The following is a 26,153-nucleotide window of genomic DNA, read 5'->3' on the forward strand; positions in this document are numbered from 1 at the left end:
AATTTTTTCCCCTCATACTTTGCCTGCTGGGAACATTTAACGTTTTAATCCACTCTTGAAAAAATAATCTTTGCATTTCTCATATTTTGATATTTCAACAGCCGGATAGAAATGGAAATTCTTCCCTGACACTTTACCTGCTGAGAGCTTCCGCTGGTTCTGAGTCCCACGTAATGCTTAGGGATGAAATTCTCGGTATGAAAGATGAAGCAATTTACCTTGATAAAAGGGAGCGATTAATCTGTGCTATCTTTGTTGATTACCTGGTGACGGGGGTAAATGTATTATTTTAACCCAAGGAAATGGACATGCAAGATGAAATATCTCTCTCTTTTCATTTATTTTTGTTCTCTCATTTTTGGTGGATTCATTTTTGCACAAGAGAAATTCTTGGGAAGCTAAGTAGGTTATTCATCGTAGCCTGTAAGATATGAAAAGGTATTCTTTTTTCTTCTTTGCTAAATCTCAAAAATTTGTTGCAAACTATTGTTTCAAAGAATTTTCCGGACTTTAGAGAGATTTAAACAATTAGGATTTGGACATAAGGCCGCTTATTTATTTATATAGTAAAAATATAAGATATATTTAATTCTAAAAAGATAATTTTGTATTCTCGTTAGAATGCTTCTTAGTACTCTTTTCAAAGTCTTAAACGCAAACAATGAAAATTACCGTAGAGCGTTTTATAAAAATCAACGTGTATTTCACCATAACATACAATAAACTTCACCTATAAAGCCCCAACATTATGAGAACGCTTTGCCTGCTCAGACCGTGATACTTATTAATTTCAGCTATGATTATTCAGTTTTTCTAGCAATCCTTTTTACTTACATAGTAGCAATGTGTCGCAGGATCGATATATCAAATCATGTGAAATTAACAGTTAACTGAATCAGTTAAAGTGGTATTAGCTAGGTAATCAACATGCACGGAATTCATCATTAAGGGCAAGACTAAGTATTCTGAATTCAGCAGTTCAGGTAAAGTATTCTTTTCATTGTATTTATATCTTGAGCTCCTCCCTGTGGTTTGCCACTTCATTTTTCTCAATCAGCGTGGGACCTTCATGACACGTAGGGGTCATCTCTACGCAGACAGATCAGGAAGATTATCCACAAACTGCCACATTTAAATGCTAAGTAAAAAGTTCTTCAACTTTTTGCTTCAAACAGTGAACACTCACTATTTGGTTAGTATTTTGCAACAGAGAGAGAGAGAGAGAGAGAGAGAGAGAGAGAGAGAGAGAGAGAGAGAGAGAGAGAGAGAGAGAGAGAGAGAGAGAGAACGGTTATGAATTTAGGGGTAGAATGGACATTACAACAATGTCATATATATCTAAACTACCTTGTTTCAGTTGTGATAAAATAGTGCATGAAAAAGATAGGACATGCCATCATGCTTGCAAGATACTTTCATATCATTGACATATAAGATACATTTTTAGTTAGCCTAATGCCGAATAGAATATTAGTTATGAAATGGTCAAGCTGTATTTATGACTTAGGTGATTATCAAATGCTAAGGGGGTAAAATTTCACGCCCTCCTCCTCCTGGCACTAAACACATACCTTTCATATCCGTTACCTATTGCTAGTCTGGAGATTCAAAGCCATTAAAATCAATGATCATGTGACAGTTTCCCTTGAGTGTCAAAAGAATGCCATTTCTTTCACGGGGCGAATATAACCAACTGACAAGATTACACAATTTCAGCTGTTGCAATTTCATGCAAAGAATGAATAAAGAACTTAGACTCTTACTTCTGTAAATAAAAGAATAAGTAAATAGTATGAATCCCCTTCATGTCAACACTACCTTCCACTCCTTTACCCATTCCTCCTCCTCCTCCTCCTCCTCCTCCTCCTGGTTCCTTTTCTCTCATTTGTTGTTTTTGCGTTCTTCAGCAGAGGAAAAATAACAGCAGTCTAATCACGTGGATTGTGTGAAATATTGTTCATCTTCAAGAAAGGAAAAAAATTACCTTTTATGCGGCTTTAATATCTATCCTCGTGGCTCAGTCTCCTCTTGATTATTCAAAAGACAGACAGATATTGTCATTTTGCTGAATTTAAAGAAAATAAATTAATATGTTTCTGATGCAAAAGTCGCTGTTCTTTATTTTCTTACGCCTGTGAGTACATTTTCTCCTTTACTTTCTTTATAATTTTATTTGTTTAGCATATATTCTTTTACTTATTTAATTAATTTTAAAAACGTCATTTGATACTGTATAATCATTCCAGTTGTTTAGGAGGATTTAATATGACTATATTCCATTTGCTTAATTTGTTGCTCCTCCTCACTCGGCTAACCAATCAAACTCGTGGATACTGAAAAAGGTGGACATAGATATTTGAAGCAATGATTTTTTTTTTTTTTTTTGAAATTGAAAGTGGTGAGCTATCTTAATTCAAAACAATGCCTACACAATTATATGTAACTCATTTATATCAAATGCGTCTTTCCATTTGTTTTTTGGTCTTCATAAAATTCTTCCAAAACAGTTAAGTTTGATTCAACGTAACATGATCCTACCTCAGCCTATGAAATGCTTTTAAATTGTGATCGTGAATGTTTGTTGCTTCGTGGAACTTTCGTATTGTCGTTGTTACTGAATCATCGCTACGGTTACGGTAACCATAGAGGAAACTAATTCGTTTGATCTAATTACTCTCCCATTAGCTATACAAGGATGATCACCTGACATTTCCTATGATTACGCTGTGAGAGATACAGGTTAGTTAATATCAATTTGGTCTTTACTTGCAACTACATATGATACATTTTTGCTTTCTGATTTTCTTCATGATTATTAAACAAATTAGGGGTTTTCTATGCAAACTTCTTACTTTCATTTGCTTTACGTGTACAACTTTAAAATTTCTTAAATCACTACAAACATTTTATTTCTGCTTTTTAAAAATTAGTCATTCATATAAATAACATTTCACATCTGAGGAAATTCTTACATCTGACTTAGATAGCAAAAGTTATGTATACTTTCACATTAACTCTTCTAAGCTAAAGAATGGCAAAATTTTTAACTGACTTTTACATAAAGAATGCCTATTACTTTTTTTTAACTGATGTTTAAAATCCAATGCTAATATCATAAAATACTTTATTTTACTTTTAGATAATAGACACAATTGGGCTTATGATATTAAATTCCACCTAGTCTTAAACTCCATAACTTTTCAGGCTTCATTAAAGGAAGATCTGGGCCGTAAATTACTTCAAGTTGCAGCGCGCGTTCCATCCCAGATGCTGTGGGTCTTCCGAACTTCGTGTGAAAAAGATGGCACCTAATGGACTCGATTCTCTTCAATATATTCCGAGGGAGTTCTTTAATAAAGGATTCTCTCTTTCCCCACTATATTTTCCATTTTTGAGCCGATTATGAGAGACACAGATTTAGATACTCAGAAATTTAGTTTTAGGTTTAGGTTTGGAGTCAGGTCAGAATTTCATGAGTTTTATCATAATTTGTAACACCACGATTTGTGTATGAAAGCACTGTTTCTTCGTTTAGGAAGTCAGGGTACTTATATGCCTACCTGCTGTCGACCTCCAGCATAGTTTTATAAAAACGTTCTGATACATATTGGTAACTTTTTCACTTGTTGAATATGAATAATAATGTTGTGTGTGGGTTGAAATAAATTAACAAATAATGAAATAATAAACAAAATCATCATCGTAACTAAACGGTTAATAACCCTTCCCCTCAAAACATGCGACCTATTAAGAATTCAAAAAAGATGTTAAGGTTCATTTTGCAAAGAGAAAATTAATCCATCACATTTGTGAAATTCTTTAAAGCTTCCAGAATGTCTCTCTCTCCTCTTCCAACGCTGAACTACTGTTTCGTTCCCTTTTCTCCGGGGAGAAAGGAGTTACAATGGTCATTCTTACAACAGATATTCTGTTGGGGGCCACAATCTTTAATAAACCTTCTGTGCTCACAGTTAGCACAAGGCTTCAAATTCTTTTCCGTGTGTAGAATGAAATTTTTGGCCCATATAGCGCACCATCTTAAAAACATTGCGTTGAATGTACAATGAAAAGCAAGAAATGTTCTACATACAGGACTTAGATATTTTAAGAATTTACGCATTATAGCAAAAAACTATTTGTAACTGGAACAAATGCTTTACAAAGAATCACATGTATTTTCATTTTTAACCTGTCGCTATCGGCAGTTCTTTCATAAACGTTACATATGTAGTATATACTGTAAGTATTTCGATGAGTGATCATTAATTCGACAGATATTTCTCACAGATATTTTACATTTCTTAATGTTGTTAATACTCCCACGTCGATCTTATTCAAGCGATTATGTAGTCAGCCACACCTACAGTATAAAAACAATGTAATGGCCCCTTTCCCTCTAGGTTGAAAGTACAGAGCCATTACTATAACTGGTTCCCAGCAGTACTTCAATAGATGTTTCTTACTTCTAACATGGGGAAGTACTCATATATGCGCATTATTTCGTTTTAAATGCTGCTACATAGATAGATAAATAGATAGATAGAGACATACATACATACATACATACATACATACATACATACATACATACATACATACATACATACATGCATAGCTGTGTATCAGCTGAACAAGATTACTATTTAGCACCAATAATGGAACAAAAATTTTAACTATCAAGCTGTTACGTTTTCTTGTCTGTAAGAATTAGCGAGGCAAGTGGCCATTAGACGTCTGTTGGTTACATTTGCGCTGAGTATGTTTTGCATGTGAGTGTGTGTGTGTGTGTGTGTGTGTTTAGAAAATAAAATTGCATAAAATTCACTTCACGGAACCTATTTGCTTTATCGTTCTGCTGAATTACGATGATTTATATAAAACTGTTGAAACCGAAACAGTCATGAGTTGAGTACTAGGCAAACCCAACACACTATTAACAAATCACCTTTTATGCATTTCAATTGTACAATGATTTTAACAGCATATAAAAGTGAACCAATGTACTATGCTTAGGTCCGTGCTTCGGTGGTTCGAAAAGATTGCCCATCAGTTGAAATTTCCGAACACTGAAGAGAAATGAAAAACTCATGCAGCTTAATGGAGCTTAGGCCGTGATGTTGAGGCAATTTCTCGGCAAGAGAATGGACCATTTCATCTGCCACTCTTTCAACTTTTCGAATACCATTCCTCTCTCTACCTTCGAAAGCCATTACCCTTACCCTGCCTGAGAAAAAGAAAAGAATATATTCCATTTGGGTCCGTAGTCCAATGTAGGTCTTGTGATCGTAAGCGGAAGAAAACTTTTAATTTCCTAAAAATAATTTTCAAGCGGAAAATATAACATTGTGAGTGTGATGAGGTGTAAAAAGATGAATGCACTGAAATGGCAAGTATGAATTTCTATCATTTATGCAAAAAGAGGCTTGACTATTCCCCTTATAACACAGTCGAATTAAATAAAATATGTACAAAAATGTTATATAACATTCCTGGTTAAATTATATTTTTTATGTCATTCAAAAATAATAATTCCTTTATTTTACAGCTTTATAGTTTATTTTTCATCGCATTCAAAGTGGTTTTATAGAAACAATTTGCCCTACAATGGCAGCTCAGATCACATAAATATTAACAACAATAATACAGGCAAAATAAAATGACTCTTACGGCATAATTGGCATATAGCTAAAGTAAGGTGGGATGAACTTCAGAGAAATAGCCTATCTTTAAGAAGTTTTCGAATACCCCTAACGCCTAATCCCCATCTCTCTCTCTCTCTCTCTCTCTCTCTCTCTCTCTCTCTCTCTCTCTCTCTCTCTCTCTCTCTCTGCTTTTATTATTTAATTCTCCGTTGAATGTAAACATTCACTTACGTTTGCAACAAAAAAGACATCATCACTTACGATGTTGAGATTTATTAAAACATTATTTGTTTAATAAGTCCAGTAACATCCCACACTCAAAGTTAACTAATGGAAACATACAACAAAACGGACATAAATACATAGTTCAATAGTTATCTTGATACACTGTAAAACGGAATAATACGATTAATTACTTACATTTGTAACGATAATCACGACGTAAACTATTTATCTAACTTTTAGATTCCTCCCTTTGACCTCCCATAACTATTGATATTCCATAATGAGAGAAGCCCACGTGATAGAAATCTTTTCCAAGAGAGTTTCATTCAATTATCGATGAATGATTAGTCCAAATAACAGGCAATTGTCTGCCTAAATTACAGAAACAATGCACATTTAATATCCGGTCAAATATAGAGCGTGTATTGCATTACAATGAAATTATTTTGCTTGAAAACAATTGCAAAATTCGCTGATTAAAAAATATAATTGATCAGAATTCCTAATAAAAGTCCCGTATAGAAATAAAATGAATTATAGATTTTAAAACGAGGCTTTGTTTAAATAAAATATTTGTCAGAATGACACAAAACAGCAAGGTATGATAGCAACTGCATTTGAATTCAGAAGGCAGTAAAAAGGTAATAATAATTGAAAGGTGTCTTCTGACCAAAATGGGAGAAAATTTTCATAATTTTTGCAGAAAGGTAAAATTAATGATAGAGCTCATTCCAAGAATGGGTACAAGGTTACCTTATCTCCTGTATGCCACGTAGGTTACAGAGAGACATTGGCACCCCACTTCGGTCGACATAGAGCTCTCTGTGGTACCTCAAAGTATCGAGTAGAGAAAAATATTTTCACTGACATCTCTTCATTACTTTTGATTATCTTACTATATGTAAACTATATGTAATTTAAAGGTCTTGTATTCGTTCTGGAACTCCTCTTATTTTTATCTATAGAATTCATGTCATTTTTCTCAGCACAAAGCTTTTGTTCCACTGAGATGAGGTAATCAGCAATTCTCTCAGACTCTCGTGACATGCAGAAGCCCCACTATTGCACTTAAGAGCTGAATTACAGTCACCACTACTCCTACAAACTCTGAACAACCAGGAGACCACACCTCATGTACTGATCAATTGTTTGTTTTTCTCTGAAAAGATTTTTTTTTAAATCACGTATCTCTGTTTTGTCAGCATTTCTTTCTAAAGAGAACAGTACCATTGCTTTCTTATGTAGGCCCAGCGTCTCTCCTTAGTGCTAAATGTATGGATTACTTAGAAATCTTTTTGGCTTATGATGAACATTCAGATTAAAATGAATTCATTTGAAAATTATATTTTTTTTTTTGGATGCCATTAGAACGTGAATAATAACGGAAGTATTACACGATAACTCTTCAGTCTCTGAAAAGAGGTTACCCTTAAGTAATGTTTCAGTGCATAAACTAAAAACAGACTACAATTCTTGCATTCTTGAAACACGATCATCTCCACAAATACTAACGGAAACGTACAAAATAACAAAAATTTTCCAGCGTGAATTAAATAGGAAACCTCCTCTTAGGAATCCAAGTAGAGTAGCGTTCTGATTTGCAAGGGTCCCCATCTCAGAAGAGGCTTCAGGATTCCGAGAACAGATCAGGTAAGGTTATTATTCAAACGCCAACAGTGATTCAACCAAACACAAGGCTTCTATGAACGAAGTGAGGTCATTCATAAATAAGGGAAAGTTTATAAAAGATACAACTTTTGATGTTATCTACAGAACTCACACCGTCAAGATTGGCGGTTGTGTATGAGAAGGTCGAAGTGGAGAGTCCTGGGTCTAGGGATATTACGTTCCGTTTCAAAGCTAGGGCTATAATGTCTTCAGTCTACATACTTACATACTGGTCGTTGATGAAATAGGCTGGATATGGGCTGGACGACGAAACGTTAGAAGTGTGGTCTTTATTATTCTTAATATACTGGGTACTTCATATCAGGGGTATATGTATGAAAACTGACTATAAATATGAATGAAATAAACAATATCTCATAAAAACTTTCTTCTCATAGTATGGTGTCTATAAAATCCAGGATACAAAATCTAATGCTTTCTATGGTTATTGATAATATTTAAAAAAAAAAAAACGATATTACCTCGTAGCTAGTGTCGCTTTAATACTTGTAATTTTATAACGAAAGATTTTGTCAAGGATTCTCTTGTATTTTCGTTCTGCTTTCAATCTTGTGTGCTTGTGTGTGTGTGTGCGTGTTATCATAAGTGCTTGCTACGAACAACAATACCTCACAGCAATGATATTAAATATAATATAGCTCCTTAAAAAAAATAAATGATCAACTTTCTTTAAGGGGAAATTTAAGGGCCGAGAAAATAAATGAAAGAAAAATTCCTTATTAATTTTTTCGGTATACAGGGAACTCTCATTGTTCTGTTGGAACAAAAAAAAAATCATTGTTCCCCAAAATACTCTTTCTCGTATTTTTTAAGAACCTCGGATACAAGTGGAATAATATAATTCTAAGATAGTTCTTTTCTTTTTCTTCTTTTTTGCTCGAGCACAGTTTCGAAAACTGTGAGGGGTTTACATGTGCAAGTTACGTGTATTCAATTTTTTATGAAATAAAAAAAAGAAGAGGAAGGTATATAAAAGCTGAATGTGACCAGAAACTCAAGGAAATTAGTTTACCACTTATTCATTTTCCTTGGTCTCGTTAATCTTTTTAATGAAAAAAGGCTAATATAGAAGGTTCTTACTTACGTATTTTAATCGACAACGTGTCTAGCTTATTTTCCTCCTTGACTTAGAGAGAGAGAGAGAGAGAGAGAGAGAGAGAGAGAGAGAGAGAGAGAGTTTAATCAAGTAATGGCAATACAGGTGCATTTTACAGAATAAGCCTTTCTTTCTATAGTTCGAAAGAATTTTTACTCCGCAAAATATTAATGTTAGCCATTTTCTTAATCCTGTAATTCCCTTCTACATAAACTTCTTGAAGGTAATTTGGCTGCTTATCATGTAAGTTTCAATTGCGTTGACCGATTGCAGAATGAGTGTAAACACAATATCATTCATCAGCAAAAATACTGAAAACAGAATGGTATTCCCTTTTACAGTAACGAAATAGAATTTTATTTTATCATGAACTAGTTAAGAATTAATTTTGCGATGGACAGTCTGTCTTTATCTTGCTGCATTTTCAGTCAGGTTTTACAATATATATATATATATATAATATATATATATATATATATATATATATATATATATATATATATATATATATATATATATATATATATATATATATATATATATATATATATATATATATATATATATATATATATATATATATATATATATATATATATATATATATATATATATATATATATATATATATATATATATATATATAAATATATATATAAATATATATATATATATATATATATATATATATATATATAGCCTATATATATATATATATATATAATATATATATATATATATATAAATATATATATATATATATATATATATATATATATATATATATATATATATATATATATATATATATATATATATATATATATATTATATATATATATATATATATATATATATATATATATATATATATATAATGTGTGGTGTGTTACTCATAGGATTTGTGATTACTGTACTTACTGAATGAAATGCAGTTTGTAAGTACCTATAAGAGCAAAATTAACACCCGTTAAAGACATATTATTGAGGCATAGCGTTGGAAAATTACTTTTGTAAACTTTCTAGTTCTATAAATGATAAGTAAATATTGACATTCTAACCAACATATATCCGGTTATAATTCTTGTATCGAGATAAAAATATAGGTCACCTTCAGCCTATATTTCTAAACTTAGCGTTCACTTTTCTTCCAAAGTCAGATAGGATAAGAGGATCACAGATCTCATCCAGCGTTAAACTAAAAATCTGCTGACTTTCCAGAAAGAGAATAGTTTGTAGCCTTAATTAAATCTCTTGTCCAGCTTTCTTCCCAAACTTTTGAGTGTTGAATTAAACCGGAATTGGAACCATTCCAGTGTACGTAAGCAGAAAACCCGCCTCTTTCTGGGAATATCTGGGAATGCGGAGGTTTACAGTTTGAGATAAATATGTGAATTGGATTAAAAGTTTATATGAAAGACTCCCAGTAAGTGGTTGCTCAGAATTTCATGCTAGGATTTTAACGCAAAGTCAACTCAAGACTCACGATGAAAATGGCAATTTGAAAATATGTATTTTCTCTCACTCATCTCCACTAGAGTCTGTTAATATGTTTTGATAACATGAAAGAATTAAAAACAGAAACTGAATATCTCAGTGAGGTAAATCGAACATAGAAAACACCTGTAATTATCTTTTTATATGACATGATCTATCTATTTTAATGTTCTTTCTTCATGCATATTTTATATAGAGTACAATGATAAGAAAAACTCAGTTACTATAAAAACTCTAATCTCCAGCCGTCTGTTTATATTTTGATAAATGATATTCCAACTTTTGAAAGGTGAAACGCTTCATGTGAATAAAACCTGAAACGCTTATGAAAAATTGTTTGTGTGCTTTCCTATCCTGTTGAAAAATCCTACCGTGCTTACCTTTGATTTGGTTTGATTTACCTGATATTTAATCATCAAATGATCTACTATTTAAAAAATCCACCTAAACATCAGTTCTGGAAGTGCTTCTCAGTTTCCTAGGAAAAAGGTTCGTTGAATGCCTAAGTTTTCCAACACCAAGGGAAGCCCAAGTTTTGTAGCACTCATGTAACAGGAAGATGGAAGAGTTTAGGTAAAAGGCAATAGTGGTTTCTCTTCTTTATAAATGAAAAAAATACGTATTTAATATCATATCCTACTGTTCCACCAAACTTACAGTACATACGTTAGTAGATCTATCTATCTATCTATCTATATATCTATCTATGTATCTACCAGTGCCTGAAAAACATAAAAATTTATGATTATTTACAATATTCTCTGTGAGACAGGTAGCAACACACACACACACACACACAATTTAGCCTATATGATTCTGACTTATATATATATAGGAAACATAATAAAAGAGGAAAACAATGGGAAATTTCATATGAGTGTAAGGCTCTTGTTACTGAGGAAAATTTTACGTAAAACACTTGGGCAAACTTGCAGGAGTGTATTTACATAAATAACGTTAGTACGGGAAAGACGAATGCTAGTAGATTATTGATCCTGAAGGGGATTCGTAAGGGATGAATGAAACTGGGGGATTCCAGACACAGTCCAAGAAGCTTCCACAATATAGGGTCCCTCTGAAATGAGAGATATGCACATTATACGCCAGTAATGAAAATAGACAAAAGATTAATGAATTCGAAGCTGCACTGAGGGTGCCAAGGGGCTTCAATGAATTAATGATAGCTTAGCACTGCCGACACTCGAGGAGCACGGACATTTGACAAGAGATTCGGGGATTACTGGCTCTCAATTTAAGTAAATGTTACGAGACAAAAGCGTGACTGAATGGAGGTCTTCCAGAGCACTTTACCGTAAGGCAGAGTTGGTTCCAGCATAGAAAGCGGTCCGTGGATGACTTGCAATTTCCGAGTGCGAGCTCTTCCACGTGTTAGGATGCACGGGCTTCAGTACAAGGGCAGTGCGTGGGAATTTCACGAAGGGCCGGGTAATGGCAAGTGGGCATCCGGCAGGTCAACGGTGGAGCGAACACGTGGCTCGCGGTCGAAGAGCACGAGGAGAAAGTATACTTTGAAAAGGGCCACGTGGTTAGCTAAGGGCACTGCCAGGTGTTTGAGGACTTCTTCACTCCCTATCTTCCAGCGCGCGTGTGAGACCGAGGCCTCGTGGTTTTCTGCTTTTATCTCCTCCTATGGGGCAGGGGGCACTTCCAGCATATGGGGGGTTGAATCATTTTCAGCTGATGCCCGCAGGGGGAGTTTTGCCTGTAAGAAAATGACCAGACAGAAATCACTTTTGCCTCGAAGAAAGATCTGCTTAACGGGAGTGGCCTTAATCCATTTTAAACCCTTGTATTCTGACCGTGCGAAGTCGATAGACAGATGTGTCTATCGATCGAGCGGCTTGTAGTAAATGAAAACAACAAAACAAACAACAACAAAAAAAAGGGGGGAGGCAATTTGCTAGCGAGTTCTTGCTAATCATAATACCTCCCCATACAAGATGATGTACACACCTTCTTCGGGTGTGTACATCGATATACAAGAATGAGCGCCAAATGCTTTACATTACTCTACATTCTGCCTGGCAATGAAGTTTACTACTAAGGGATTTATGAAACTGTGACATTACTTTTAATAACACACTGGGACAAATTTCTTTAACAGAACGCAAGGTAATTTAAACACTTGCAAAAGAGTAATTACTTTAGATTTGGTTACACATTGATAACTTTATAAAGTGACTCGAACAATGTGAATTAATTAGGATTATAAGACCAAGTATATGAGGCTATAGCAAACGAATGAAGAGAAAGGTTATTGTTCAAGAAATAAAACACATGGTTACTTAATTTTAGATTAAATGCATGCGGTTAGTACATTCTGCCTTGAAGAGGCTGTATAAATGAAAAACAGTGTTTATTTTTTGTAAATGACATCCCCTTTACGCGATATTGTAATGACTATACATATTCACATTGGTAATTGCTTAGCTAATAGTTCAACACAAGCGGATGGCCGGCCCGCACACAGGGATTTTGACAGTCGTATGCGGGTGAGAGTATTTGCGAGTTTTAATTCGCTAACCTTAAACTACGCTAATGTTATGCGTCCACTGCCCCCACTCTAGTACTCAATGTTATGACGGGGTGAGCAGACAAAAGATGTGGGGTCTAGGACAAACAGAGTTCTTAGAAGGAAGGGAGGGGGAAAAGGAATAATAATAACAAAAGGAAAATTAACAAGATGTTACGAATGGAAACGTGACCGCATATGAAAGGCGGAACACGTCTCTCGGAGCTTACGAAAGGGGCATTTAAATCACAAGGGCAAGAGTCTATGACTCGCGATTCTTTAAAAAGAAAGATAAGTAAATAACTAAAAGAGAGCAAATGATATTGGCAGAAGAGCTAAGGGAAAAAGAGTGAGGGTTTTATTGTGTTAGGCGGGAATTTACCGTCCTTCGCCTATAAATTACGGCCCGGACTATCACTTCAGTCCCAGGGCGAGGAAAGTGCACCCGAAGGGCGCGACTCCTCCAGGAAGAGCTGACACGCACGCCTGGTGCCAAGGTAGGGGCGCAAGGGCGTGCCACTTCTCACTCTGTTATTCTCAAAGGTTTATACATTTTGAGGGGAATGGTATTCCGTACTTGATTGCCTCCTGTGGTGATAATTTAAGAAAAGCTTAATAGAGGATAATAAGGAATAGAGGTTCCTTGACTTATAAGAAGGCAGGGAAACTTGCCACCACCATCTGGCTGGTGGGCTACGCCCCCTGGAGTAGAAGTATTGGTTCCGAACCTCTTGAGGTTTTCTTACCCACAAATGGAATTTTGGGCGCTAGTAAGGCCCCGGGTGTTACTCGGAATGCTGTCTAGATAAGACATCGGCTATTTTGTTATCCGTGCCCTTGATGTGCTCGATTTTCCAGTTATAGTCCTGGAGATCGAGGCACCACCTCATTAAGCGTTTGTTCTGGTTCCTAAAGGTAGTCAAGTACCGTAGAGGGTTATGATCCGTATATACCGTCAGCGGGAAAGTGTGGTCAGCGTGGTATGACTCGAAGTGCTTCATCGCCAGCACCATTCCTAGCAATTCCTTCTCGATCGTACTATACCGAGTTTCAGCTGGCTTCAATTTCTTTGCGTAATATGCCACTGGGTGCCTAACTCCCTCCTTCTCTTGGAACATAACTGCTCCGATACTGATGTCGCTGGCATCTACGGCTAGGCAAAAAGGCCGTTCGTAGTCGGGGGTGTGTAGGACCGGCTTTGTCATGAATATGGCGTTTAAATTATCGTACGCCCGTTTGCATTCCTCTGTGCACTTGAAGGGCTGCTTTCCCCGAAAGAGGTTTGTGATGGGGGCAGCCGCACCCGCGAAGTTTGGGATAAACCTGCGGAAGTACTGTACCATCCCGAGGAAGCGTTGGGGCGTCCTGTTTTGTTCGCCGGTAAGCTATATTCATGATGGCTTCTATATTCGCCTCCTTTGGTGCTAACCGGCCATTCCCGACCTGATGGCCCAAGTATGTAATCTCCCCGACACCGAATTGGCACTTTTTCAGATTTATCACCAAATTGGCTTCTCCCAGGGCAAAGAAAATTTGTTCTAGGATTGCTAGGTGCTCTTCCCAGGTGCTGGCGTATGTAACCATGTCATCCAAGTATACCACACAGTTTTTTATGCCCGCCAGTACCTTGTTCATCAACCGTTGGAAGCAGCTGGGAGCATTTTTCAACCCGAATGGCATCACCTTGCACTGGGGCTATGGCTTTGTTCTATAAGGCCGAGGTCGAGCTGGAGTTGGACCTGTTCCTCGATCCTACGGGCCTTATCCAGGTTAACCCGGTAGTACCCTTGGGCTATGGGTTTCACGCCCTCCTTGATATGTATGGAGTGCTGTATTGCGCCCGTGCACAAAAAGGGTGTCTCGGACGACCCGCGCATTTCTGTTTAATAACTGGCGGATATCTTCCCTGTGGGCGGCGGCGAGACCTGGAGTTATGACTTCCAGGCTCTCGAGGATCTCGAGTTAGCGGTGGGGCTGATACGCTGGCCGCCAACTACTGCCTCGGGGTTAGAGGCACCATCTTCGGGTGTCTCCTCGCCACGGGTCCGGTACGGTTTTAGAAGATTTATATGGAGCCACTTGGCCCTCCTTTTCCCACAATCCACTAGGTAGTTCAGATCCCCGCGCCTTCCCAAGATTTTGTGGGGGCCGGAGAAGTGGGTTTCGAGGGGCCTCGTGGCGCCCGTTCGGAGCACCAGGACCTGGTCTCCCATCTCAAAAGAGCGGGAGCGGGCGGCTTTGTCAAATTTCATCTTCACCCGTTCTTAGGTGGCAGCTTCTGTGGCCTGGGCTACCACCCAAGCTGCCCGAAGGTTTTTCTGGATGGTCGGCAATTCTGCCGCCCAATCCGCGTGCGTGGGGTCTGCCCAGGCGTCATACAATATATCGAGTGGGGCCCGTGTGGAATGAACGTATAATAGCTCGAAGGGGCTATACCTGGTGGTTTCGGAGGGAGCGTGGCGGGCAGCAAAAAGGGCATACGGAAGGTTATCCTCCCACGAACCACCTCCCTCATGCTCCAACTTTGTTAGCGTCGTGGAGAGTGACTGGTGGAATCGCTCGATGATTCCTTGACTCTCGGGGTGATAGGGCGTGGAGTGGAAATGTCTAATTCCGTGGCTGGCCTTGCCGTCACGGAATTCCTTCGACATAAAGTGTCGACCCTGATCGGTTTGTATCGTGGCAGGGAACCCAAATCTGCAAAAGAATTTTACCAGAGCCTTTACAGCATTTTTTGAACTTTCGCTCCTGAGCAGATTGCCTCCGGGTATCGCGTGAAGCGGTCGATGATGGTAAGGCAGTGGGCGTTCCCCGATTTACTTTTCATCCGCCCCTGCGGAGTGAAATAGTCAATGACGACGTCCCTGAAGGGGACGCCGACGGAGGGGATATTCCTAAGGTGGGGACCAGGGGACCACCTCGTTAGGGTTGCCTGCCACCTGGCAGGTAGGGCAGGAGGCAACGAATTGCTTCACGCTTTTCCGGATGCCCGGCCAGTAGAACTTGCTCTCGACGGCACGGGCGGTGCGAGCGACACCGAAGTGCCAGCTGATGCCGTCATGGGCCAAACTTAGCACATCCTTCTGCAGAGTCTGGGGAACTACCACGAGTTTATGGCGCACCTGGTAAGGCTCGCTCGGCCCCCGGGTTACCTTGCACAAGAGATCGTCTTCCAGCAGGAAGGCGTCCTTCATCAAGTCAGGGAGGGCATCCTCGCTGATGGCGGCCTCACTGCGGAGGCGGCTGATTGAGGCATCTGCCTTTTGCTCCTCGATTAGCCTCTCCCTCGCGAGGGAACATTATGGAAAATTCACCTTCTTCATTCTTTCCTGTCAAAGGCAGCCTATTCATACAGTTACCGAAAGAGGTAAACAGCTGACGCTGTTCAAAGTGCAGTATCCATTCTATCTCCTGTGCAATCTCTTGTGTTCATGGTTACTGTCACTATCACTCATTCAGCATAGTCATAGGCCCAGTCCTGACTCCAGATGCAACAATTCCGTGACGAGGCGGCAAGACAGTTTGTGCTAGAATTCAGTGATCACAAATAAATGTTGCCGGGCAACATTTACAATACTTTCTTGATGCGTAAAGCTAATCATTAAAATTAATTTTACTGGTTGAACGGACTAATGTTACATTTTTCAATAACCTGCAAGAGAAAACCATAATTGAAAGGCTAACAGCAAATGGGTGGCTTAACGCGCTTCATCAGCCTCCCCCCCCCCCATAGCCCTGACATGCCGTACGTGCCAGCTTACTTGCCCGTTTAGTGGTAAGGGTAATTTTAAAAATTCACCTCACTGACAAACGAAGCATTAAAATGTATGTGTATAGAACATTTTCTGCTCAAAATAATTTTATCTTTCATTTCTCAAAATATTTGCTTAAACTCGTCTTACACCCTGTATATATCTGGGTGATTTTTATGCTCACAGATATTAATGCACGAATATCACTTCATGTCGGATTCACGTAAGTATATACCTTGGAAATCCCTGGGGCCTGGAATTTCCGCGAACATCTTCCGAACAGATGAGACTGAGGCCTTGTCAACCCAACACACGATTCGGTCTAAATATGTCCAGAATCTTCCATTTGCATAAACTTCTCTGGTGTTGTTGTTTCATGTTGTTTTATGCTGTTGTTAGTGACAGGAACCTTCGAAATGTGTTTTTCTGCATTTCATTGAGATATAGAAATCTTGAATGTTGTTTCGTCGCGTTGATGTTGGAAGCTTTTGGAAGTGTAGGTCTAATGGTCGAGGCTACTGCAGACCTCGTTTGTAACCAGAATGTATTTTTTGTAATCACTTGTAGTAAGTAATGTAGTGAAATGTTTATATACTGTAGTGTTGCCATTCTTTTCGTATGGTTTCATATTTAATTTCCTGCAAACAAGGAATTGTTACATTTATTTCCTTACGTTGTTTTTTTATGTAATATATATATATATATATATATATATATATATATATATATATATATATATATATATATATATATATATATATATATATATATATATATATATATATATATATATATATATATATATATATATATCCAATATTGCCTCTTCATATCTGGTTTAGATGAAATATTTGGCTCTGTTGCCCTTAGCTGAACTACACTTTAGTGCTCTCTCTCTCTCTCTCTCTCTCTCTCTCTCTCTCTCTCTCTCTCTCAGCTGATCCCAGCCTATTCTGTCAGCTAAGTTAGACCCACCTCTTGCTCTGAGCTGATATAGTCTCTCTCTCTCTCTCTCTCTCTCTCTCTCTCTCTCTCTCTCTCTCTCTCTCTCTCTCTCTCTGTGGAGCGGGGCTCGGACGTTTTGTTTGTCAACACCCGCTTTTGAATGCTCTGCAAACTTTCTCGATTATTGAGAGATATTAAGAGCTATTGCTACCTAGAATTGGCTGAAAGCTGCAGTGAGGCCCAGTGATCAGTGCTGTGACATTAGTGTGCTTAAAGGTTTTTGAACTTAGACTTTATTTCTGAGTAAAAATCTCGTTTGCTGGACCATACCTCTACGTTCAAAATTTTTTAAACTGTGCATAGATAGTACGCAGTGCAGCGTGTGTGACGTGTGTATCCTCGTCATGGCTACGTCACTGTACCAGAGATACCAACTCAGATACAGGCGTTGCCAATACACCAGTTGAACATCATTATGGAATTTTCAGGACCTGGTACTCTTGCTGATGTTGAAGACGATCTTGCTTTAAGTGATGATAATGATATGGTTGAAGATTACCAGAGACAGGAACACTGGCCACGACTTATCTCTACTGAATCTCAGAAATTGGCCCCTGCTGGTGCAGCCCCTACTCTGATGGAACGCACCCCTGTCTCCAACAAACGATGTATGGAACATGATTCTGATAGCAGTAATGAACCATCAACTCCCGCTGCTAAAACTACCAAGTGTGATGCCTTATCTCCTCAAAATGAAGCCATAAATCGTTCCCTGCCTCGACCAGCTATTCAGAGTGTACAGACCATGGCTACAAAACCTGTTCTCCCTGCTTTTGCTCCCCGGGCTGAATACGTAAAGCTTCTATTTAGGGAGAATCCGGGGGTTAATGTGAAGCTTCTGCTGGCTCTCGGAGGTTACCAAGATATTCAGCCTTGATCGGGGAGTTGGCTGAAGTTAAAATGTCTTCAGTCACTTCTCGTTTTGTATACATATCAAGACGTCGCCTGGATATCATAGATAGGGTCAAGGGTGGTGAGGTCCTGTCACTGGTGTTAGATGTTCAGGATGCTGTAGACAGGCCCCGTAAGTTCCCTACATATCTCATCACTCGATATCCTGTGGACGTAGACCCTTTATTAGCTAAGGAACTGATGGGGTATACACTGCACGTCGTTTCATACAGGATGGGAAGCCCATTAATCGTCTTGTTATCACTTGGAGGCACTTAGACCCATCCCCGCCTCAAGTTAACTTCTCCTTCCTCCCTTGTCTACCATCATGTGAACTGCGCAGAATGCCGGATGAAAAGCCATCGTGTTTCAAATGCTGGGGTATTGGTCACATCTCACGATACTGTGCTGCCTCTGAAAAGTGTGCGTTTTGTGCTGCTGAGCATGACAGTCGGACCTGCCCTCATCGCCACCCTGTACCACCCACACTGGTTGACACTGCCTCGGCTTCAGCATCAAACTCGCTACCTCTGCCTGCACCGGACACCTCGCATTGGAAATGCCCGAGATGTGAAGAGTCTGGAGTCAACGTATGGCATGGCTGTGCCAGACGATCACGCACTGCATCGAACCAGCACATTGCACAACCACTGCCACTGCCATCAATCCCACCCACTGTTGCTGCTTCCTCGCAAGTGTCTACACTTCATAACGCTGTAGAGGTCCTCAAGTCTCGGTGTGACTCCCTTACATCACGTTTTGAAGCCATTGAATCTCGTTTAGAGAGAATGGACACTCGCATCGATAGTCTTGTAGCCTCCTTTGACAACCTGACTTCTAAATTTGCTACTAAAAACATCACGCTACAGTCCCTCGTTGAAGCTCAACAGGCTGTTATCACATCAGTCACTTCACTTACCGAGAAACTTGACTCACACTTGCTACACGTCTTGAGAGTGTTACTAACCCCATGGAGGACCTTTACCGTGTGATGCGCCACCCATTCATGCCTGCGTCACTACTGCCTCCTCATCTGGTCACCGATCCTCAAAGAAACATGTCCGATAATCAAGTTAAGCTTCATGTCATCTCATGGAATGCCTGTGGTATTACAAACTGGGCAAAACTTTCTGCACTCAAGGGATTTGTACATAGTCACCACCCAGACGTTATTCTAATTCAGGAAGCTTTTGTTGGTAATGCTCAGCCCAGGAAGAAGCCCCTCACTCACTGGCTATGTGTCCTACGTCCATTTAGTAAGACATGGCCTCATTACCTATATACACACTTCTATCCAGCATAGACTTCTCCCAAACTCTGTGGATGAAGATACAACATTTCAACTATTTGAGATTACTGTTGGCGGAGGCACCATACGACTATGCAACATATATGCTGCACCAGGCAGGATAAATACAGCCACGCTCCAGTCCCCACTCTCCGTGGTATGGTTTACATGGGAGATTTTAACGCCCGTCATTCAAGCTTGGGAGATCTTGCTGGCACTGTGAACCGCAATGGGAATCAACTTCTGCAGTACATTCGTTCGAAATCAACTGACTCGCTGGGACACTGGTGGATCTATGCACTCACGAGGTGGTACTTTGGATCACATCTTGACATGTGGACTCGTACCTTCCCGAGTCAAGTGTACAACTGTTCCCACTCTTCTTCTCTGATCACGTTGGTCTCAGCATCCAATATTCCTTCCCGCTGCACCTACTCAATATACAGTCGAGCTTACATCGTAATCCCACCTAAGTACACTCCTACGTACATCTCATATATAACTAACCTTCTTCCTACATTTGACCTCCACTGCCCTGAGAAACTTTATTCCTCACTTGTTAGTGCCACACATGATTTCCATACACGATACATCAGAAAGCCACACATTAGGCGTCGTGCTAATGCCATGACACTGGATAATAGAATTTCAGGCAGGCAGAAAGAAGGCGATGGATGACGGCTTTGTCTTCATGAGACAACCAAGTCCTGAGACACTGCACCAGTATCAACTATCAAGAGATGATCTAGTTGCTCTACAACATTGTGTATTAACAGATTCTTGGCACAAGTTAAAGGACAGCATCAACCATCAAACAAGCGTTGGTTCCATGTGGCACCTCATCAACAGGATTGTGAAAAAAACCCCAAGTGTCCTCCACCACAGCCCTGCTCAGTATGCACAGGACCTCATTAATGAGTGGTCAACACAGTCACGAAGCACCAACCTTCCAGCTCATATACAAGACACTCTCCCACACATGAAAACCACCGTGCCCTCCGTCTCAGTACTGCCTTACTAAGCACTGATGAAGAGGACGATGTACCCATAACTGAGGAAGAGCTACACGTGCTTTAGCAAGGAATAAGAAATCAGCTCCTGGTGATGATGGCATCACCTATACAGTCCTTCGCATACTTTTAAAAGTACCTGGCAACCCTCTCCTCCAGCTCTACAACCTATGCCTCAGCCTGGGATATGTACCAAAAGCATGGACTCATAGTACAATAGCGCCTGTCCCCAAGCCCGGCACTGGCAAATTCCGGCCTATCTCCTCACCTCCTGTATCTGCAAAGTATTTGAACGTATTCTCCTCTCACGTCTCATGTTTCGGCTGCAAGATAAGTTTTCGCCCAGACTATACGGCTCCCTTCCCCCACGAGGAACTCATCATTGTCTCATGGAGCTTTACTCTCGTCTCTCCACGACCAGTGTTGTAGCCTTCATTGATTTGAAAAGTGCATTTGACATTGCAAATAGAGACATCATTCTAGACCAGCTCATTGATTTTGGAATCAAAGGAAACCTTTTTGAGATGGATACGTGGTTATCTACGAAATAGAGTCTCTCGTGTGCTGTTTAAGGAGCGTTGAAGCACTTCCAAGGAACTCAACTCGGTACTCCACAAGGTGGAGTACTTAGTCCATTTCTGTTCAATATTCTTCTTCATCGACTTCTTTCCCTACTTCCTGACACTGATAACACAACCATCACTTGCTATGCAGACGATATATGTATTCACTCAGGATCTCCAGAACACTTGCAAAACTTCCTCTCCTCCTTCTATGAAGCAGCATCCTCCTGTGGTCTCATCATCTCCCCAGAAAAAAGTAGAATCTTCTCCCCCCGGCCAGCGAGGTATCTGCCAGAATTTACCGTGGGGAACAATGTTGTACCTCTGTGCACGCAATATCTTTATTTAGGAGCGCCAGTACGGATAACACCTTCCATTCCAGCAAGACAGCGAGTACATCCCATTGTTCAAGATCTGTTGGCCCGGTTACAGCGTTGCCTGACTCCTCTCAAATGGCTTACTAATTATTCTGCAGGAGTATCTATTCCGGTCGCCAGAACCATATACATTACTCTCATCCGCTCAGTGGTAGATTATCTTTCCCCTGCACTGTGTCAACTCTCCAGATCAACTCTGCAGCCTCTTGAAAAATTCCAGAACCAAGCAATGAGACTCATCCTAGGCTGTCCAGCCTCCACTAGAATTGTAAACATGCAACATGAACTACGTCTCCCACCACTTGTTGAGAGAATATACTCCAATGTCACCTACTTCAGTATCAAATGCCTGTATTACCCTCACCTTTCTCCCCTACTACTCACATCATCAGAACTTCCCTGGATCTAGATGCACCTCGACCACAACTACGCCAGGGGGGACGTACAATAGTCAATACTGTCTGTTCAAGCATCCGGGAGCTTAACATCAACATTGTGGCAGAGGATGTGGACCATGGCCTTGCACCTGGCAGACTCCTGTGCCAGCAATCTCTTACACTCCAGTCTCCAAGACCGACTTGCCTCAACTTCAACGACAACGTGCATTAGAGACCATCAACAGACTGTCCTCGTCCCTCAGTATAGCTCACCATTACTACACAGATGGTTCCCTGCAGCAGGATGGCAGCGCTGGATGTGCTGTTTTCTCCCCCACCTTAGAACCACCACAAGAGGGCTGGACAGGTCGTCGCCTCTCAAAGTCATCAAGCTCCACATATTGTGAACTACATGGACTTCTAGATGCAGTTACTTTGATCACACAAACAAGAAACAACGGATTGATCATCTGCGACTCGCAGTCAGCACTCCAAGCCCTCTCATCACATAAACCAGCTTACCAAGGCCTGGTTACACAAATACTTGAAAATGAAAACTAGACACAGCCAATATGAGCTCACTGGTAGTACACTTCCTGTGGATTCCTCCACGTGGGGCTTCTGGCTAACAGCACTGTTGACCGTCTCGCGAAGGCTGCCTGCCAACTGGATCCTCCAGATGCCGATGCACCCACTCCATCTCTCCTGTGCTGAAAGAAGATGGTATACCAGGCTCAGCTTTTTTGATTTGCTGAAATCATACCCCTCAAGAAAGCAGGTTTGACAGGCAGATGGAGTTGCCACACAAAATATTCAATAAGCCTCAAGAGAAACTTGAATAAATGGGTCTCAATTACTTTTAATTTTTTTGCATATCAATTTTTTTTTATGCTCTAGAGAATGTCCTCTAATTTCAATACCCTGTAATTACACACATGTTTATATATATATATATATATATATATATATATATATATATGCTATATATATATCCTCACTATGTATCACTGATGTAGGTATTCATCTAGACTGTATATATATATATATATATATATATATATATATAATATATATATATATATATATATATATATATATATATATATATATATATATATATATATATAATGTGTGTGTGTGTGCGCAATAAATTGATTGTGTGTGTGTGTGTGTGTGTGTGTGTGTACTTTGTACATATTTCTTTCATACAATTAAGAATATGCCAGTATATGCGTCTTGCGGAAACAAATCTCTAATCCGTAACAAGTCTACAATTTTATGCGAGGAAATTGAATGTGATATAAAGGAAAATGAAAGAAATTTTGAGTGTTCCGTTGCCTTCTTTGACAGATTCCCAACTCACCTCCTCCATAAAAATAGTTAATTTCTATTTTGCACCAAAAGGCTTTTCGAAAATATTACTGTTCCACAGGCCTGTGCGAAAAAAGCTAGTAACCACGAACACTTCTATGCTGAGAATTTTTATGCTTTGGTCAAGTTTTCATAGGAATTTTCCTCTATCTTTTAAAAAATAATGGTTATCCCATGAAAGGAATAATGAAATTTTCTTCTTCTTTTTAAATACTAAGACAAACGTTTTGTATATTCTTTGCCATTTTCCAATTTCATTAGTTTCTATGCCACTCCTTGAGATATTATTTCTTCGCTAACAAATGGTTATCACCTAGTAGGAGCCCTGAAAATTTCCTTTTTTTTTAATAACAAGACAACTTGCCTATTGCTTAATAAAGTTGAAACCTTATGCTATTTTCTGCCCTATTTATGGGATTAAGACGTCGTTATGTTGCGTCCACTTAGTCTAGACATAGACAGCTCTATCCTCTGTTCTCTTGCTTGTGACACCATTATCATGATTACCTCTGCTTCCCTTAGTTATTCTATTCCTTCATCGTTGTATCTTTTCTGCTAGTATCATTATTACCAGTAGCAAAACAGTGACAACAATATTTACTATTCCCTCTCATGTCCATCAATCAGACATGAATTGCGAAATAACCATTTCACTTATTTCCACTGTAACTGTTTTATGCTGAAATGCATTTGCATTGTAACCGAAAAAAGAAAACAGGTAAACATTATTCCAGGCCGTCGTCGCTCTGGTAATGGAAAATCCCATCTAATTGTCCAGGCATTAGCTTATGTTTTGCAAAAACCTTCTGTCAGAATCATGTAAATGAGGTCATTCCCGCGCATTAGGCTAATCAGGGGGAAGCCTTTGAGCAATACGCTCGGGATGTTGATTACAAATGAAGCTATCACGTCGATTTTTTCCTCTTCGTACACATAAGCAATTTTTATTTATAGATTGTAATCAAAATGATGAATTAATACGATTACAAAACACTCAAGAAGTTATTTATACCTTTCATCTGATTATTAAAATGTTTGGTATTCCATTGCTCGTAAACCTGCACCTTGATCCTGGATTCTTAGTTTATATAATGTAGATGAAACAAAAGTTTTAAATCTATGGCAATAGCATACTTTTAAGTAAAAACAAACTTCAGAGTCAAAATATCTCAAGCAAATACAAGAACATAACAGACGTGCATGTATTACCCACACACACACACACTATACATACATACATACATACATATATTTATTGTATATATATATATATATTTTATATATATTATTAAAAAATAATAAACGTTACAAAAGTATTAATATATATATGTGTGTATAATGTGTATATGTGTATGTGTATATGTATATATATATATATATATATATATATATATATATATATATATATATATATATATATATATATATATATATATATATATATATATATATATATATATATATATATATATATATATGTATGTATTTATGTATGTATGTATATATGTGTGTGTATGTATGTATGTCCAACATCAGAAATCATGCTAATAACTGTAAAACACCTGTTTAGTATGATTATTTAAAAATTATAGGCCAAGCAAAAGGAAAGTCAGAATTGCTTATACTTGAGAGCCTCAATATCAAACTGAAAGTCCCTTCTCTTAATCACCAAACTATGACTGTTCCAATGTTTATTGCCTAATTTGGTTGTTTATATTTTCGGTTTTCTGGTCTGTAGGTTTATATGAATTTTAGTTTGTTTTTACTCTTGCTTTGAAAGGTTGGTCCAGCAAGTGTCTCTGTGATTTTAGTTATTGGTTTTATTCCTTTTTTTTATTGTGTAATTTTAAATTCTTTTCTTTTATGTTTAACATGGTTTTAGGTTTAGTTATTGATTTTATTTAATTCATTTTTTTTATGTATATTTTTAGAAATACCTTTTTTTTTACATGTATTTGGTTTAATGTTTTCTTAATTCAGCACTTTGTCTGAATTTCATTTTATTGTCCTTTTGGTTGTTTATAGTTAAACTACTGTCTGGAATCTTTTTTTTAACAGAATTTTATATTTGTATATTTGCATAATATCTTTAGTGTATTGTGATTTTAGTTATTGTTTTATTATATATATATTTTTTTATTGATATATATTTTATATACAATTATTTACATTTAATATATATATCTTTAATTTTTACTATAATACATTTTTATTTTAATATATATGGTATATTTTATAATTTTTAAGTGTAATTTAGTGCATATATTTTCCATATATTTGGTTAATGTTTTGAATAGCATATATATTTCTCTATTATAATGTCTGATGATGTGATAAAGGGTCTATATATGATATATATAAACTTATCACATGAATTCATATCATATGTATATATATATATATATAAATATATATATATATATATATATATATATATATATATATACATATATATATATATATATATGGAATCTATATATATATATATATATATATATATATATATATATATATATATATATATATATATATATATATATATATATATATATATATAATATATATATATATATATATATATATATATATATATATATAATATATATATTATATATATATATATATATATATATATATATATATATATATATATATATATATATATATATATATATATATATATATATATATATATATGGACAATTTCCACTTATCACAAATCTTTCAGTCTTTGAATAATTTATTTTGATAGCATTTTATTTGAATTAATAGATATGAATGATCATCAGCTGAGAGAGAGAGAGGGGGGAGGCGGGGGGAGATTAAATCAGCTCACA

General features: G+C 37.7%; 2 pseudogenes; both read left to right on the forward strand.

Moving 5' to 3' along the window:
- Positions 1 to 16,644: 16,644 nt before the first annotated feature.
- LOC136840452 (uncharacterized) lies at positions 16,645 to 19,322 on the forward strand (annotated as a pseudogene).
- Positions 19,323 to 19,711: 389 nt separating this feature from the next.
- LOC136840453 (uncharacterized) lies at positions 19,712 to 22,506 on the forward strand (annotated as a pseudogene).
- The last annotated feature ends 3,647 nt before the right edge of the window (positions 22,507 to 26,153 follow it).

Source organism: Macrobrachium rosenbergii, chromosome 7 (genome assembly GCF_040412425.1).
Source record: "Macrobrachium rosenbergii isolate ZJJX-2024 chromosome 7, ASM4041242v1, whole genome shotgun sequence".
Taxonomy (NCBI): Eukaryota; Metazoa; Arthropoda; class Malacostraca; order Decapoda; family Palaemonidae; genus Macrobrachium; species Macrobrachium rosenbergii.